This window comes from Arachis stenosperma, chromosome 4 (genome assembly GCF_014773155.1).
Source record: "Arachis stenosperma cultivar V10309 chromosome 4, arast.V10309.gnm1.PFL2, whole genome shotgun sequence".
Taxonomy (NCBI): domain Eukaryota; kingdom Viridiplantae; phylum Streptophyta; class Magnoliopsida; order Fabales; family Fabaceae; genus Arachis; species Arachis stenosperma.
In genome coordinates, this window is record NC_080380.1 from 81,168,836 (window position 1) to 81,184,361 (window position 15,526).

Below are 15,526 nucleotides of genomic sequence, written 5' to 3' on the forward strand. Positions count from 1 at the left end.
ACACCTCAAGGAATCTCTATACTGTGACATAGAGGATTCCATTTTCTTGTTTCTTCTCTTTCATATGAGCAGGACAAAGATAAAAGTATTCTTGTTGAAGCTGACCCTGAACCTAAAGGACCTTGAAGCGAAAGCTAAGAGAAGGCACAACTCTCTGTAGAGACCTAACAGAAATCTTCAAGAAGAAGACATGGCAGCCGAAAACAACAACAATGCAACAATGCAAGGAAGGTGCTGGGTGATTTTACTGCACCTACTCCCGACTTCTATGGGAGAAGCATCTCTATCCCTGCCATTGGAGCAAACAACTTTGAGCTTAAGCCTCAATTAGTTTCTCTAATGCAACAGAATTGCAAGTTCCATGGACTTCCATTGGAAGATCCTCATCAGTTCTTAGCTGAATTCTTGCAAATCTGTGACACTGTCAAGACTAATGGGGTTGACCCTGAGGTCTACAGACTTATGCTATTCCCTTTTGCTGTAAGAGACAGAGCTAGGACATGGTTGGACTCACAACCTAAAGAAAGCCTGGACTCATGGGAAAAGCTAGTCAATGCCTTCTTGGCAAAGTTCTTTCCACCTCAAAAATTGAGTAAGCTTAGAGTGGAATTCCAAACCTTCAGACAGAAGGATGGAGAATCCCTCTAGGAAGCTTGGGAAAGATACAAACAATTGATCAGAAAATGTCCTTCTGACATGCTTATGAATGAGCATCATAGGTATTTCTATAATGGTCTCTCTGAACTATCCAAGATGTCTTTGGATAGCTCTGCTGGAGGATCTCTTCATCTGAAGAAGACGCCTACAGAAGCTCAAGAACTAATTGAAATGGTTGCAAATAACCAATTCATGTACACTTCTAAAAGGAATCCTGTGAACAATGGGACAAATCAGAAGAAAGGAGATCTTGAGATTGATACTCTGAATGCCATTCTGGCTCAGAACAAGATATTGACTCAACAAGTCAATTTGATTTCTCAAAGTCTGTCTGGAATGCAAAATGCACCAAGCAGTACTAAGGATGCTTCATCTGAAGAAGAAGCTTATGATCCTGAGAACCCTTCAATGGAAGAGGTGAATTACATGGGAGAACCCTATGGAAACACCTATAATTCTTCATGGAGAAATCATCCAAATCTCTCATGGAAGGATCAACAGAGACCTCAACAAGGTTTCAACAACAATAATGGTGGAAGAAACAGGTTTAGCAATGGCAAGCCTTTTCCATCATCTTCTCAGCAACAGACAGAGAATTCTAAGCAGAACCACTCTGACTTAGCAACCATGGTCTCCGATCTAATCAAAACCACTCAAAGTTTCATGACTGAAACAAGGTCCTCTATTAGGAATTTGGAGGCACAAGTGGGACAGCTGAGCAAGAAAGTTACTGAACTCCCTCCTAGTACTCTCCCAAGCAATACAGAAGAAAATCCAAAAGGAGACTGCAAGGCCATCAACATGGCCGAATTTGAGTTCCCCAATGAGGAAGGAGAGGCAGTGAACTTGCTTCTGCCTTTCATGAGCTCTGATGAGTATTCCTCCTCTGAAGAGGATGAGTATGTCACTGAAGAGCAAGTTGCTAAATACCTTGGAGCAATCATGAAGCTAAATGACAAGTTATTTGGAAATGAGACTTGGGAGGATGAACCCCCTTTGCTCACCAAAGAATTGGATGACTTGTCTAGGCAGAAATTACCTCAAAAGAGGCAGGACCCTGGGAAGTTTTCCATACCTTGTACCATAGGCACCATGACCTTCAAGAAGGCTCTGTGTGACTTAGGGTCAAGTGTAAACCTCATGCCTCTCTCTGTAATGGAGAAGCTAGGGATCTTTGGGGTACAAGCTGCAAGAATCTCACTAGAGATGGCAGACAATTCAAGAAAACAAGCTTATGGACTTGTAGAGGATGTTTTGGTGAAGATTGAAGACCATTACATCCCTGCTGATTTCATAGTCCTAGAGACTGGGAAGTGCATGGATGAATCCATCATCCTTGGCAGACCCTTCCTAGCCACAGCTAAGGCTGTGATTGATGTTGATGGAGGTGAACTGATCATTCAAGTGAATGAAGAATCCTTTGTGTTTAAGGCTCAAGGATATCCCTCTGTCACCATGGAGAGGAAGCATGAAGAGCTTCCCTCAAATCAAAGCCAAACAGAGCCCCCACAGTCAAACTCTAAGTTTGGTGTTGGGAGGCCACAACCAAACTCTAAGTTTGGTGTTGAACCCCCACATTCAAACTCTAAGTTTGGTGTTGGGAGGTTCCAACATTGCTCTGAGCATTTGTGAGGCTCCATGAGAGCCCTCTGTCAAGCTACTGACATTAAAGAAGCGCTTGTTGGGAGGCAACCCAATGTTATATTTTATCTATTTTCCTTTGTTATTTTATGTTTTCTGTAGGTTGATGATCATGAGAAGTCACAAAATCAATTGAAAAAGCAAAAACAGAATGAAAAACAGGAAGAAAAATAGCACACCCTGGAGGAAGAACCTACTGGCGTTTAAACGCCAGTAAGGCTAGCAGATGGGCGTTTAACGCCCAGTCTGGCACCATTCTGGGCGTTTAACGCCAGAAAGGGGCACCAGACTGGCGTTAAACGCCAGGAAAGGGCAAGAACCTGGCGTTAAACGCCAGAAATGGGCACCAGCCCGGCGTTTAATGCCAGAATTGGCTCAAAACGCATTTTTGCATGCCATTTGGTGCAGGGATGACTTTTCCTTGACACCTCAGGATCTGTGGACCCCACAGGATCCCCACCATCCCCACCAACCCCACCACCCTCTTTCTTCTTCACCCATTCACCAATCACCTCAATACCGCTTCCCCAAAAACCCTTCACCTATCAAATCCCATCTTCTCTTCACCACTCACATCCATCCTTCATAAAACCCCACCTACCTTACCATTCAAATTCAAACCACTTACCCTCCCAAACCCACCCATAATGGCCGAACCCTACCCCTCCCTTCACCCCTATATAAACCCATCTTCACTCCTTCATTTTACACACCTAAACACTACTTCTTCCCCCTTTTGGCCGAACCACACAACCTCCTCCATCTCCTCCATTTTCTTCTTCTTCTCCTCTATTCTTTCTTCTTTTGCTCGAGGACGAGCAAACCTTTTAAGTTTGGTGTGGTAAAAGCGTTGCTTTTCGTTTTTCCATAACCATTTATGGCATCCAAGGCCGGAGAAACCTCTAGAAAGAGGAAAGGGAAGGCAAAAGCTTCCACCTCCGAGTCATGGGAGATGGAGAGATTCATCTCAAGGGTGCATCAAGACCACTTCTATGAAGTTGTGGCCTTGAAGAAGGTGATCCCCGAGGTCCCTATCAAACTCAAAAAGAGTGAATATCCGGAGATCTGACATGAGATTCGAAGAAGAGGTTGGGAAGTTCTCACCAACCCCATTCAACAAGTCGGAATCTTAATGGTTCAAGAGTTCTATGCCAATGCATGGATCACCAAGAGCCATGATCAAAGTGTGAACCCGAACCCAAAGAATTGGCTTACAATGGTTCAGGGGAAATACTTAGATTTTAGTCCGGAAAATGTAAGGTTGGCATTCAACTTGCCCATGATGCAAGGAGATGAACATCCTTACACAAGAAGGGTCAACTTTGATCAAAGGTTGGACCAAGTCCTCACTGACATTTGTGAAGAGGGCGCCCAATGGAAGAGAGATTCAAGAGGAAAGCCGGTTCAACTAAGAAGGCATGACCTCAAGCCCGTGGCTAGAGGATGGTTGGAGTTTATCCAACGCTCAATCATTCCCACTAGCAACCGGTCCGAAGTTACTCTAGACCGGGCCATCATGATTCATAGCATCATGATTGGAGAAGAAGTAGAAGTTCATGAGGTTATAGCCCAAGAATTCTATAAGGTGGCGGACAAGTCCTCTACCTTGGCAAGGTTAGCCTTTCCTCATCTCATTTGTCACCTCTGTTATTCAGTAGGAGTTGACATAGAAGGAGACATCCTCATTGATGAGGACAAGCCCATCACTAAACTAAGGGTGGAGCACCAAAAACATTCCATCCTCCTCCATGAAATTAGAGAAGATCAAAGAATCATGAGAGAGGAGCAACAAAGGCAAGGTAGAGACATTGAGGAGCTCAAGCACTCCATAAGACCTTCAAGAGGAAGAACAAGCCGCCATCACTAAGGTGGACCCGTTCTTTAATTTTCTTGTTCTTTATTTTCCTGTTTTTCGAAATTTTCATGCTTATGTTTGTCTATGTTTGTGTCTTATGATCATTAGTGTCTTAGTGTCTATGCCTTAAAGTTATGAATGTCCTATGAATCCATCACCTCTCTTAAAAAAAAATGTTCTTAACTGAAAAAGAAAAAAGAATTGCATGAATTTTGAATTTTATAACAGTTTAATTATTTTGATGTGGTGGCAATACTTTTTGTTTTCTGAATGTATGCTTGAACAGTGCATATATCTTCTGAATTTGTGGTTCATGAATCTTGGCTCTTGAAAGAATGATGAAAAAGGAGACATGTTACTGAGGTTCTGAAAAATCATAAAAATGATTCTTGAAGCAAGAAAAAGCAGTGAATACAAAAAAAAAAGAAGGAGAAAAACGAAAAAAAAAAGAGAAAGAGAAAAAGAAAGAAAAAAGAAAGAAATAAAGTTGTGATCCAAGGCAAAAAGAGTGTGCTTAAGAACCCTGGACACCTCTAATTGGGGACTCTAGCAAAGCTGAGTCACAATCTAAAAAGGTTCACCCAATTATGTGTCTGTGGCATGTATGTATCCGGTGGTAATACTGGAAGACAGAGTGCTTTGGGCCACGGCCAAGACTCATAGAGTAGCTGTGTTCAAGAATCATCATACTTAACTAGGAGAATCAATAACACTATCTGGATTCTGAGTTTCTAAAGAAGCCAATCATTCTGAATTTCAAAGGATAGAGTGAGATGCCAAAACTGTTCAGAGGCAAAAAGCTAAAAGCCCCGCTCATCTAATTAATACTGATCTTCATAGATGTTTTTGGAATTCATTGCATATTCTCTTCTTTTTATCTTATTTGATTTTCAGTTGCTTGGGGACAAGCAACAATTTAAGTTTGGTGTTGTGATGAGCGGATAATTTGTACGCTTTTTGGCATTGTTTTTAGTATGTTTCTAGTAGGATTTAGTTAGTTTTTAGTATATTTTTATTAGTTTTTAGTTAAAATTCACTTTTCTGGACTTTACTAGGAGTTTGTGTGTTTTTCTGTGATTTCAGGTATTTTCTGGCTGAAATTGAGGGACCTGAGCAAAAATCTGATTCAGAGACTGAAAAGGACTGCAGATGCTGTTGGATTCTGACCTCCCTGCACTCGAAGTGGATTTTCTGGAGCTATAGAAGCCCAATTGGCGCGCTCTCAACGGCGTTGAAAAGTAGACATCCTGGGCTTTCCAGCAATATAAGATAGTCCATACTTTGCCCAAGATTTGATGGCCCAAACCGGCGTTCAAAGTCACCTTCAGATTTTCCAGCGTTAAACGCCGGAACTGGCACCAAAGTGGGAGTTAAACGCCCAAACTGGCACAAAAGCTGGCGTTTAACTCCAAGAAGAGTCTCTACACGAAAATGCTTCATTGCTCAGCCCAAGCACACACCAAGTGGGCCCGAAAGTAGATTTTTATGTCATTTACTCATCTTTGTAATTCTTAAGCTACTAGTTCCCTATAAATAGGACCTTTTACTATTGTATTTTCAATCTTTTGATCACTTTAGATCTCTAGATCATCTTTGGACATCTAGTTCTTAGATCATTTGGGGGCTGGCCTCACGGCCATGCCTAGACCTTGTTCTTATGTATTTTCAACGGTGGAGTTTCTACACACCATAGATTAAGGTGTGGAGCTTTGCTGTACCTCGAGTATTAATGCAATTACTATTGTTCTTCTATTCAATTCAGCTTGTTCTTGTTCCAAGATATCACTTGTTCTTCAACTTGATGAATGTGATGATCCGTGACACTCATCATCATTCTCACCTATGAACGTGTGACTGACAACCACCTCCGTTCTACCTTAGATTGGGTGAATATCTCTTGGATTCCTGATACACGATGCATGGTTGATCGCCTGACAACCGAGCGCTCGCCTGACAACCGAGCCAGCCATTCTGTGAGATCAGAGTCTTCGTGGTATAGGCAAGAACTGATGGCGGCATTCAAGAGAATCCGGAAGGTCTAACCTTGTCTGTGGTATTCTGAGTAGGATTCAATGATTGAATGACTGTGACGTGCTTCAAACTCCTGAGGGCGGGGCGTTAGTGACAGACGCAAAAGAATCACTGGATTCTATTCCGGCCTGATTGAGAACCGACAGATGGATAGCCGTGCCGTGACAGGGTGCGTTGAACATTTCCACTGAGAGGATGGGAGGTAGCCACTGACAACGGTGAAACCCTTGCATAAGCTTGCCATGGAAAGGAGTAAGAAGGATTGGATGAAGACAGTAGGAAAGCAGAGAGACGGAAGGGACCAAGCATCTCCATTCGCTTATCTGAAGTTCTCACCAATGAATTGCATAAGTATCTCTATCTTTATCTTTATGTTTTATTCATATATCACCCATACCCATTTGAGTCTGCCTGACTAAGATTTACAAGGTGACCATAGCTTGCTTCATACCAACAATCTCCGTGGGATCGACCCTTACTCGCGTAAGGTTTATTACTTGGACGACCCAGTGCACTTGCTGGTTAGTTGTGCGGAGTTGTGATAGAGAGTTGAGATTGCAATGAGCGTACCATGTTGATGGCGCCATTGATGATCACAATTTCGTGCACCAGCATTCAAGAGAATCCGGAAGGTCTAAACCTTGTCTGTGGTATTCTGAGTAGGATTCAATGATTGAATAACTATGACGAGCTTCAAACTCCTGAAGGCTGGGCGTTAGTGACAGACGCAAAAGAATCAATGGATTCTATTCCAACCTGATTGAGAACCGACAGATGATTAGCTGTGCCGTGACAGGGTGCGTTGAACATTTTCACTGAGAGGACGGTATTGTAGCCACTGACAACAGTGATGCCCAACATACAGCCTGCCATGGAAAGGAGTAAGAAGGATTGGATGAAGACAGTAGGAAAAGCGGAGAGACGGAAGGGACAAAGCATCTCCATACGCTTATCTGAAATTCTCACCAATGAATTACATAAGTATCTCTATCCTTGTTTTATGCTTTATTCATATATCATTCATAACCATTTGAATCTGCCTGACTAAGATTTACAAGGTGACCATAGCTTGCTTCATACCAACAATCTCTGTGGGATCGACCCTTACTCGCGTAAGGTTTATTACTTGGACGACCCAGTGCACTTGCTGGTTAGTTGTGCGAAGTTGTGATAAAAAGTTGAGATTGCAATTGAGCGTACCATGTTGATGGCGCCATTGATGATCACAATTTCGTGCACCAGTCACTATGCCCAACAATCGCGAGTTTGAAGCTCGTCACAGTCATTCAATCCTTGAATCCTACTCGAAATACCACAGACAAGGTTTAGACTTTCCAGATTCTCAAGAATGGCCGCCAATAATTCTAGCTTATACCACGAAGATTCTGGTTAAGGAATCCAAGAGATATTCGCTCGTTCTAAGGTAGAATTGAAGTGGTTGTCAGGCATGCGTTCATAGGTGAGAATGATGATGAGTGTCACGGATCATCACATTCATCATGTTGAATTGCAACGAATATCTTAGAATAAGAATAAGCTGAATTGATAAAAGATAGTAGTAATTGCATTGAAACTCGAGGTACAGCAGAGCTCCACACCCTTAATCTATGGTGTGTAGAAACTCCACCGTTGAAAATACATAAGTGATAGTGGTCCAGGCATGGCCGAATGGCCAGCCCCCAAATGTGATCAAAGATGTAAAATCCCAGATAAACTACTAGACCGAGATTGATACCAAGATGTCTAAAACAATAGTAAAATGTCCTATTTATACTAGACTAGCTACTAGGGGTTACAGAAATAAGTAATTAATGCAGAAATCCACTTCCGAGACCCACTTGGTATGTGCTTGGGCTGAGCTTGAGCTTTACACGTGTAGAGGCTTCTCTTGGAGTTAAATGCCAAGTTGTAACGTGTTTTTGGCGTTTAACTCTGGTTTATGACGTGTTTCTGGCGTTTGACTCTAGAATGCAGCATGGAACTGGCGTTTGACTCCAGAATGCAGCATGGAACTGGCGTTGAACAGCAGTTTGCGTCTTCTAAGCTCGAATAAACTATGGACTATTATATATTGCTGGAAAGCTCTGGATGTCTACTTTTTAACTCCGTTGAGAGCGCTCCATTTGGAGTTCTGTAGCTCCAGACAATCTATTTCGAGTGCAGGGAGGTCAGAATCCAACAGCATCAGCAGTCCTTTTGTCAGCCTAAATCAAATTTTTGCTCAGGTCCCTCAATTTCAGCCAAAAAATACCTGAAATCACAGAAAAACACACAAACTCATAGTAAAGTTCAGAAATGTAAATTTTGCATTAAAACTAATGAAAACATCCCTAAAAGTAGCTAGATCCTACTAGAAACTACCTAAAAACAATGCCAAAAAGCGTATAAATTATCCGCTCATCACAACACCAAACTTAAATTGTTGCTTGTCCCCAAGCAACTGAAAATCAAATAGGATATAAAGAAGAGAATATACTATAAATCCCAAAATATCAATGAATATTAGTTCTAATTAGATGAGCGGGACTTGTAGCTTTTTGCTTCTGAATAGTTTTGGCATCTCCCTTTTTCCTTTGAAGTTTAGAATTTTTGGCATCTGTAGGAACTCAGAATTTTGGATAGTGTTATTAATTCTCCTAGTTAAGTATGTTGATTCTTGAACACAGCTACTTTAATGAGTCTTGGCCGTGGCCCTAAGCACTTTGTTTTCCAGTATTACCACCGGATACATAAATGCCATAGACACATGACTGGGTGAACCTTTTCAGATTGTGACTCAGCTTTACTAAAGTCCCCAGTTAGAGGTGTCCAGAGCTCTTAAGCACACTCTTTTTGCTTTGGATCACGACTTTAACCACTCAGTCTCAAGCTTTTCACTTGGACCTGCATGCCACAAGCACATGGTTAGGGACAGCTTGATTTAGCCACTTAGGCCTGGATTTATTTCCTTGGGCCCTCCTATCCATTGATGCTCAAAGCCTTGGATCCTTTTTTTACCCTTGCCTTTTGGTTTTAAGGGCTATTGGCTTTTTCTGCTTGCTTTTTCTTGTTCTTTCTATTTTTTTTGCCACTTTTTTTTTTCACAAGTTTTGTTCTTCACTGCCTTTTCTTGCTTCAAGAATCAATTTTATGATTTTTCAGATCATCAATAACATTTCTCTTGTTCATCATTCTTTCAAGAGCCAACAATTTTAACATTCATAAACAACGAGATAAAAAATATGCACTGTTCAAGCATTCATTCAGAAAACAAAAAGTATTGTCACCACATCAATATAATTAAACTAATTTCAAGGATAAATTTGAAACTCATGTACTTCTTGTTCTTTTGAATTAGAAACATTTTTCATTTAAGAGAGGTGAAGGATTCATGGAATTATTCATAGCCTTAAAACATAGTTACTAGACACTAATGATCATGTAATAAAGACACAAACATGGATAAACATGAAGCTTAAAAACCGAAAAACAGAGAAATAAGAACAAGGAATGAGTTCACCTTAGTGATGGTGGTGCCTTCTCCTTGAAGGACCAATGATGTCCTTGAGCTCTTCTATGTCTCTTCCTTGCCTTTGTTGCTCCTCCCTCATTGCTCTTTGATCTTCTCTAATCTCATGGAGAATGATGGAGTGCTCTTGGTGTTCTACCCTTAGTTGGTCCATGTTATAACTCAAGTCTTCTAGAGAAGTGTTGAGTTGTTCCCAATAGTTGTTGGGAGGAAAGTGCATCCCTTGAGGCATCTCAGGGATTTCTTGATGATGAGCTTCCTCATGTGTCGCTTGAGATCCATGAATGGGCTCTCTTGTTTGCTCCATCCTCTTCTTAGTGATGGGCTTATCCCCTTCAATGAGAATGTCTCCTTCTAGGATAACTCCAGCTGAGTAACATAAATGGCAAATAAGATGAGGAAAAGCTAGCCTTGCCATGGTGGAGGACTTTTCGGCTATTTTGTAGAATTCAAGAGAGATGACTTCATGAACTTCTACTTCCTCTCCAATCATGATGCTATGGATCATGATGGCCCGATCCACAGTAACTTCAGATCAGTTGCTACTGGAGATGATAGAGCGTTGGATGAATTCCAACCATCCTCTAGCCACAGGCTTTAGGTCCAGTCTTCTTAATTGAACCGTCTTGCCTTTTAAGTCTCTTTTCTATTGAGCTCCTTCCACACATATGTCCATAAGGACTTGGTCCAACCTTTGATCAAAGTTGACCCTTCTAGTGTAGGGGCGTGCATCTTCTTGCATCATAGGCAAGTTGAATGCCAACCTCACATTTTCCGGACTGAAATCTTAGTATTTCCCCCAAACCATTGTAAGATAATCTTTTGGATTCGGGTTTATACTTTGATCATGGTTCCTAGTGATCCATGCATTGGCATAGAACTCTTGAACCATTAGGATTCCGACTTGTTGAATGGGATTGGTCAGAACTTCCCAACCTCTTCTTTGGATCTCATGTCGGATCTCTGGATACTCATTTTTCTTGAGCTTGAAAAGGACCTCGGGGATCACCTTCTTCTTGGCCACAACTTTATAGAAGTGGTCTTGATGGGCTTTTGAGATGAATTTCTCCATCTCCCATGACTCGGAGGTGGAAGCTTTTGTCTTCCCTTTCCCTTTTCTAGAGGTTTCTCCGGCCTTAGGTGCTATCAATGGTTATGGAAAAACAAAAAAGCTATGCTTTTACCACACCAAACTTAGAATATTGCTCGCCCTTGAGCAAAAAAAGAAAGAATAGAAGAAGAAGAAGAAAATATAGAGGAGAGGGAGAGAGATGTGTATTCAGCCAAGGGGGAGAAGAGAGGGTTGTGTTGTGTGAAAATGAAGAAGGATGGAGGGTTTATATAGTGAAGGGAGAGGGAGTTGGTTCGGCCATTTAGGGTGGGTTTGGGTGGGACAGAAATTTTGAATTATGAAGGTAGGTGGGGTTTATGGGGAAGAGTATATGGATGTGAGTGGTGAAGAGGTGATGGGGAAGAGAGATTGAGGTGATTGGTGAAGGGTTTTGAGGAAGAGTGTTTATTGGATTATGTGAAAAAGAGAGTGGGTGAGTTGAGGTAGGTAGGGATCATGTGGGGTCCACAGATCTTGAGATGATCCTGTGGGGTCCACAGATCCTGAGGTGTCAAGGATTTACATCCTTGCACAAATAAGGCATGTAAAACACCCTCTGCATGCAATCCTGGCGTTTAACGTCAGATTGATGCTTGTTTCTGGCGTTAAACGCCAGTTCTATGCTTGTTTTGGGCGTTCAACGCCAGTCTGCAGCATGTTTCTGGCGTTGAACGCCAGCTTTCCTCAGTGTGCAATCCTGGCGTTTAAACGCCAGATTGCTGCATATTTCTGGAGTTCAACGCCAGATCCATGCTCTGTTCTGGCGTTGAACTCCAGCCAGATGCTCCTAACTGGCGTTTAAACGCCAATAAGCCCTTCCTCTAGGGTGTGCTGTTTCTTCTGCTGTTTTTGATTCTGTTTTTATTTTTAGTATTTGTTTTGTGACTCTACATGATCATAAACCTAATAAAACATAAAAGAACAATAAAAATAAAAATAGAATTAGATAAATAAAAATTGGGTTGCCTCCCAATAAGCGCTTCTTTAATGTCACTAGCTTGACAGTCACAGGTGATCAGGTCAATGTTGTGGACTTCCAACACCAAACTTAGAGTTTGAATGTGGGGGTTTAACACCAAACTTAGAGTTTGGTTGTGGCCTCCCAACACCAAACTTAGAGTTTGATTGTGGGGGCTTTGTTTGACTCTGTATTGAGAAAAGCTTTTCATGCTTCCTCTCCATGGTTGCAGAAGAAGATCCTTGAGCTTTAAATACAAGGTAGTCCCCATTTAATTGAAGGACTAGCTCTCCTCTGTCAACATCAATCACAGCTCCTGCTGTGGCTAGGAAGGGTCTTCCAAGGATGATACATTCATCCTCCTCCTTCCTAGTGTCTAAGATTATGAAATCAGCAGGGATGTAGAGGCCTTTAACCTTCACTAACACGTCCTCTACTAATCCATAAGCTTGTCTTTGTGATCCGTCTTCCATCTCTAATGAGATTGTGGCAGGCTGTACCTCAATGATTCCCAGCTTCTCCATTACAGAGAGTGGCATAAGATTTATGCCTGACCCTAGGTCACACAAAGCCTTCTCAAAGGTCATGGTGCCTATGGTACAGGGTATTAAGAATTTACCGGGATCTTGTTTTTTTAGGTAACGTTTGCTGAACCCATGTATCTAGTTCACTAATGAGCAAGGGAGGTTCACCTTCCCAAGTCTCATTACCAAACAACTTGGCATTCAGCTTCATGATGGCTCCTAGATATTGAGCAACTTACTCTTCAGTTACATCTTCATCCTCTTCAGAGGAAGAATAGTCTTCAGAGCTTATGAATGGCAGAAGGAGGTTTAATGGGATCTCTATGGTCTCTATATGACTTTCAGATTCCTTTGGGTCCTCAATAGGGAACTCCTTCTTGCTTGAAAGACGTCCCATGAGGTCTTCCTCATTGGGATTCACGTCCTCTCCTTCCTCTCTAGGTTCGGCCATGTTGATTATGTCAATGGCCTTGCACTCTCTTTTTGGATTCTCTTCAGTATTGCTTGGGAGAGTACTAGGAGGAGTTTCAGTGACTTTCTTACTCAGCTGGCCCACTTGTCCCTCCAAATTTCTGATGGAGGACCTTGTTTCACTCATGAAACTTAAAGTGGCTTTAGACAGATCAGAGACTATATTTGCTAAGTTAGAGGTGCTCTGCTCAGAATTCTCTGTCTGTTGCTGAGAAGATGATGGAAAAGGCTTGCTATTGCTGAGCCTATTTCTTCCACCATTATTAAAGCCTTGTTGAGGCTTTTGTTGATCCGTCCATAAGAAATTTGGATGATTTTTCCATGAAGAATTATAGGTGTTTCCATAAGGTTCACCCATGTAATTTACCTCTGCTATTGCAAGGTTCTCAGGATCATAAGCTTCTTCTTCAGAAGATGCCTCTTTAGTACTGTTGGATGCATTTTGCCATCCATTCAGACTTTGAGAAATCATGTTTACTTGCTGAGTCAACATTTTGTTCTGAGCCAATATGGCATTGATGAGCGGATAATTTATACGCTTTTTGGCATTGTTTTTAGTATGTTTTTAGTATATTTTAGTTAGTTTTTATTATATTTTTATTAGTTTTTAGTTAAAATTCACTTTTCTGGACTTTACTATGAGTTTGTGTGTTTTTCTGTGATTTCAGGTATTTTCTGGCTGAAATTGAGGGTCCTGAGAAAAAATCTGATTCAGAGGCTGAAAAGGACTGCAGATGCTGTTGGATTCTGACCTCCCTACACTCGAAGTGGATTTTCTGGAGCTACAGAAGCCCAATTGGCGCGCTCTTAACGGCGTTGGAAAGTAGACATCCTGGGCTTTCCAGAAATGTATAATAGTCCATACTTTGCCCGAGATTTGATGGCCCAAACCGGCGTTGCAAATCAGCATCAGAATTCCTAGCGTTTAACGCCGGAACTGGCATAAGAATTGGAGTTAAACGCCCAAACTGGCATAAAAGCTGGCGTTTAACTCCAGAAAAAGTCTCTACACATAAAAGCTTCAATGCTCAGCCCAAGCACACACCAAGTGGACCCCGGAAGTGGATTTTTACGTCATTTACTCATTTCTGTATACCCTAGGTTACTAGTTCACTATTAATAGGATCTTTTGACATTGTATCGGTACCTCATGACACTTTACACGTTTCTCATTGTATCTTCTACGGCATGAGTCTCTAAACCCCATGGTTGGGGGTGAGGAGCTCTGCTGTGTCTTGAAGGATTAATGCAATTACTACTGTTCTTCATTCAATCATGCTTGCTTCCATTCTAAGATATCACTTGTTCCTAAACCTGATGAATGTGATGATCCGTGACACTTATCATCATTCTCAAATATGAACGTGTGCCTGACAACCACCTCCGTTCTACCTTAGATTGAGTAGATATCTCTTGGATTCCTTAATCAGAATCTTCGTGGTATAAGCTAGAATTGATGGCGGCATTCAAGAGAATCCGGAAGGTCTAAACCTTGTCTGTGGTATTCTGAGTAGGATTCAAGGATTGAATGACTATGACGAGCTTCAAACTCCTGAGGGCTGGGCGTTAGTGACAGACGCAAAAGAATCACTGGATTCTATTCCAACCCGATTGAGAACCGACAGATGATTAGCCGTGCTGTGACAGAGCGCGTTGAACATTTTCACTGAGAGGATGGGAGGTAGCCATTGACAATGGTGAAACCCTACATACAGCTTGCCATGGAAGGAGCCTTGCGTGCTTGAAGAAGAAGACAGTAGGAAAGCAGAAGTTCAGAAGACAGAGCATCTCCAAAACCTCAACCTGTTCCCCATTACTGCAAAACAAGTACTTATTTCATGTTCTTTTGCTTTTTACAATCAACCCTGATAATTATTGATATCCTGACTAAGAGTTACAAGATAACCATAGCTTGCTTCAAGCTGACAATCTCCGTGGGATCGACCCTTACTCACGTAAGGTATTACTCGGATGACCCAGTGCACTTGCTGGTTAGTTGTGCGGGATTGCAAAAGTGTGATTGCAATTTCGTGCACCAAGTTTTTGGCGCCGTTGCCGGGGATTGTTCGAGTTTGGACAACTGACGGTTTATCTTGTTGCTTAGATTAGGACTGTTTTATTTTTGTTGGTTTAGAGTCTTTTATTTGATTTTAGTTTCATATTTTAAGTTTGGTGTCTTTTGTGCTTTTATTCACTTAAAAATTTTTCAAAAATTTGTTCTTGGTGTTCATCTTGACCTTCAAAGTGTTCTTGGTGTTCATCTTGACATTCAAAGTTTTCTTGTTTGTTCTCTTTGTTTTGATCTAAAATTTTTAAGTTTAGTTTCTTTTTGTTGTTTTTCTCTTTCCTCATTAAAATTTAAAAATCAAAAAAATATCCTTTCCTTATTTTACTCATAATTTTCGAAATTTTACATTAATTTAGTCAAAGATTTTCAAAATCATATTTTTTTTTTAGTCAAGTCAAAATTCTAATCTCAAAAATTGATCTCTTCAAATCTTTTTCAAAAATCAAATCTTTTTAATTGCAATCATATTTTCAATCATATCTTTTTAATTGCTAATTCCAAAATCTTTTTAATTAACTAATTGATTTAGTTTTCAATTTGCTTTGATCTTATTTTCTTTTAGTTTTCGAAATTTTATTTATTTTATTTTATTTTTTTCCTTTCGGTCACTTTAAAAAAAAATAATATCCGCATCATCTCCCTTTCTCCATCATGGATCTAAGTGGAATTGAGCAGTCTAGAAGGACTCTGGGGTCATATGCT

General features: G+C 41.1%; 1 non-coding gene across 1 annotated transcript; it reads right to left on the minus strand.

Annotated features, from left to right (window-relative positions):
- Window positions 1-594: 594 nt before the first annotated feature.
- On the minus strand, window positions 595-702 carry LOC130977885 (small nucleolar RNA R71). The gene has a single exon (XR_009085557.1). It is a non-coding gene; the product is annotated as a small nucleolar RNA R71 (small nucleolar RNA).
- Between the last annotated feature and the right edge of the window lie 14,824 nt (window positions 703-15,526).